Source organism: Populus euphratica, unplaced genomic scaffold (genome assembly GCF_000495115.2).
Source record: "Populus euphratica unplaced genomic scaffold, PopEup_1.0 scaffold3005.1, whole genome shotgun sequence".
Lineage (NCBI taxonomy): Eukaryota > Viridiplantae > Streptophyta > Magnoliopsida > Malpighiales > Salicaceae > Populus > Populus euphratica.
In genome coordinates, this window is record NW_011502831.1 from 13,127 (window position 1) to 16,045 (window position 2,919).

A 2,919-nucleotide genomic window follows, 5' to 3' on the forward strand; every position below is an offset into this window, starting at 1 on the left:
TATTGTTGTGCAGCAAACTTATAGTGGTATGGCGAGCTCTAAGCCTATATCCACTGGAGGGAGATATTCCATCTCACTTTGTTGGTATGTTTCTAAGTGGTAGTGACCCTCTCTCTCCCAGGCTAACGTACGGGAGGTGTACAAAATAACACTTATCTCACCTCGCATAGTTTATGGTGTAGGAGAACAAACACACTCGCTTAGACAGGCTCTCACAATAGCACTGCTTCTCAAAATTAACGCAGGGGAGACTGATGGAATCTCACCCTAGCTTTACTTATTAACAATAACACGGAGGAGACTGATGGAAACTTAAGAGAAGGATAGTTTTAAAAAGTCCTGTAACGTGTTCAATACACTTCTGGCTAGTTGTTGAGTTGATGACTTCAAGGTTGTTTCTGCCACGTATTAAGCCCCTTAAACATGGATTTTTCTTCTCCTTTTCCTTTCATGCAAGGGCTGTTCCACCGACTCTGCCGCTGCCGATTCTTTGTTGCTGCCTTCTCCAGCCCGGTTCCCATCAGAGGCTCTCCCAACTCTTTAAAACACGCACTTTCACAGCTCTGCACTTGGTTCAAGGCTATATTGAAATGCAAATCCCGAGTGAATATGGTTGGCTCATTTTAAGTCAACAACAAATTTCCCACACCAAGATTTGCTTTGAAAAAAAAAAAGGAGCGATGCCTATTTTTCTCCTGTTCCAATTAATTTGGCGACGCAATGTTTTATTCATTCTCCATGTGAAGTTCAATTTATGCCATACTTTTATTTTTTAAGGTGATGTTGACCTTGTTACTGACACCATGCTAAGGAACAGCTTCAGTAACAAGGATGTGCACCTAGTCCTCCAAGACACTGATCGATTAATCAAATCTCAGAGCTGCTGGTGTTTAGTTTTTGTTAAACAAGCAAGTAATTGGGTAGCTCATTTGTACAGCTCAAAAGGCCCTTGGTGATAGTTGTTGATGTGACAATGACAGAGAATCTACGGTTTTCTGTTAACGAATATTTTGAAGAGGGACCAATCGAGGAACAAACGATCCATTAATCACGTCAATTTAGGCCTCTTCATACACAGGAGAAACATGGTAATTGATAGCTCATCCAATACATAAAACCGAACAGATTGTTTACCCTTATGTTCCCATGAATCCCATCCTTCAACTTGCAGCATTTCTATTGCCATTTGAAATTGCATGTAATTGTAATTCAAGGTCATGGTTATTCCACTCTTTATTGCCTAGCTTCATCACCTTCGTCTCTTCGATCTCCTCCTTCAATTCCTTATCCTTCCCCCAGAGAACCGCGTAGAGCCCAGCGACGATCAAGATCGACCCTACAGCACTAAAAATCAATCACATATCAATTAGTCCTTCCTTGTTGCTACAAAAGATTAAGCACACAAGAACAATGATATGTGTAAAATAAGTGGAGTAAGCATGTGCATACGTTCCGACATATATCTTCTCATGAAGCAATGCCCAACTCAAAACAGCTACTATAACAAGCAACAAGGGACTGAAGACTGAGACGTAGAGTGCTCCTTTTCTTTGAATACTCCATGAAGTGAGGGAAAACGCTAGTGCGGAACACACGATTCCCTGAAATTGTGAAGGAAAAAGATACCATAATTTAAACAGGCATAGAAGTACAAGAATTGGCTCAAAAGCATGAGAATTTAAAGCCAAAATAAGTTGGCATAATTCCTTAGCCAAGTTGATTAATCCTATGTTAACTTGTTAGGGAACATACCGCATACAGAGCTGCAATAAGCCTGCCAGGAGATCGCAATGACCACTCGGATACTTTGTGATTGGCACCGATGCCGATTACTACACATTCAATGCTGCCCATGAAACACATCAATAAGGTGCATGTGTAAGGAGCTGGAAACTTCAAGCTCACTTTCGCCTGCGCAAATCATCAAGAAATTAAACTCTATTTAAACCATGAAGTGGCATGACCAGACCAATCTGAAAACTTTCGAGAAGCTAAGATTTCTTACTTGGACGGTGAACCATATTGCCCAAGAAATAGCACTAGCAATTATACATAAGGATCCCAGGACGAAGTTCGATTTCTTGTTGGTGCTGCTATTTCCGGTACTATCTGCATAGTTCCAATGAATACTTGACTCACCTATATTGATCATGTGACCATGGTAGAATGACAACAACATGGCTCCTACTACACATACTATTGTCCCTAAAAGCTTTGCTTGCCCTGATGCCTTCTTTATTCCCACTGATTCCTGTCTGCAAAATATTGAAGAAAAAAACATTAACAAAAGAAGAAATATACCGAATGTGGTCTAATTTGCAAGAAAAATACAGAAAAATGAGACTACCCCAGTACCTGAAAAGAACTGCAAGAATGAAAGTCACTGCAGGGAGTATGTTGGTCAATGCACATCCAATTGTTGGGGTGGAATTTTCTAGCCCAATAAAGTAAAAAACCTGGTTTCCAGTTACACTGCATGTCTTAGAAAATTAGATGTATTTCCAGGAATACATGTTATTGGCAGATAGAGCTATCAGAGAGCAATAATTACTCACCCTGTAACAGAACATATGAAAATCTGAAGCAGCAAAGACATGGTGATCTTGGGCCTAGTTCTCCTGCACCAAAAAAAAGACAAATTAAATAATTTCTAACTGTTTAAAACTAATTATAATTAGCTTCATAAAGTTAGGTTACTTGACCACCTTTGCAATGATCCCTTTGCTTATTTCTTTTAACAATAAATCATTTCACGTGCTCCATTGATCAAGAACTTACAGTTCAAAAGAAATAAGCAAAGGGGGTCATCATAGCAAAGATTTTCCATCAAGCAACAATAGGAGCATGATAGTTCAATATTTCTGCATGCCAGCCTGAATTGGTGGGTTCTACTGTTTTGACTGCTAGATAAGAATAGCA

At 39.6% G+C, this 2,919-nt stretch overlaps 1 pseudogene; it reads right to left on the minus strand.

The window, feature by feature from the left end:
• Positions 1-1,086: 1,086 nt before the first annotated feature.
• Positions 1,087-2,684, minus strand: LOC105119488 (WAT1-related protein At1g09380-like; annotated as a pseudogene).
• Positions 2,685-2,919: the final 235 nt, after the last annotated feature.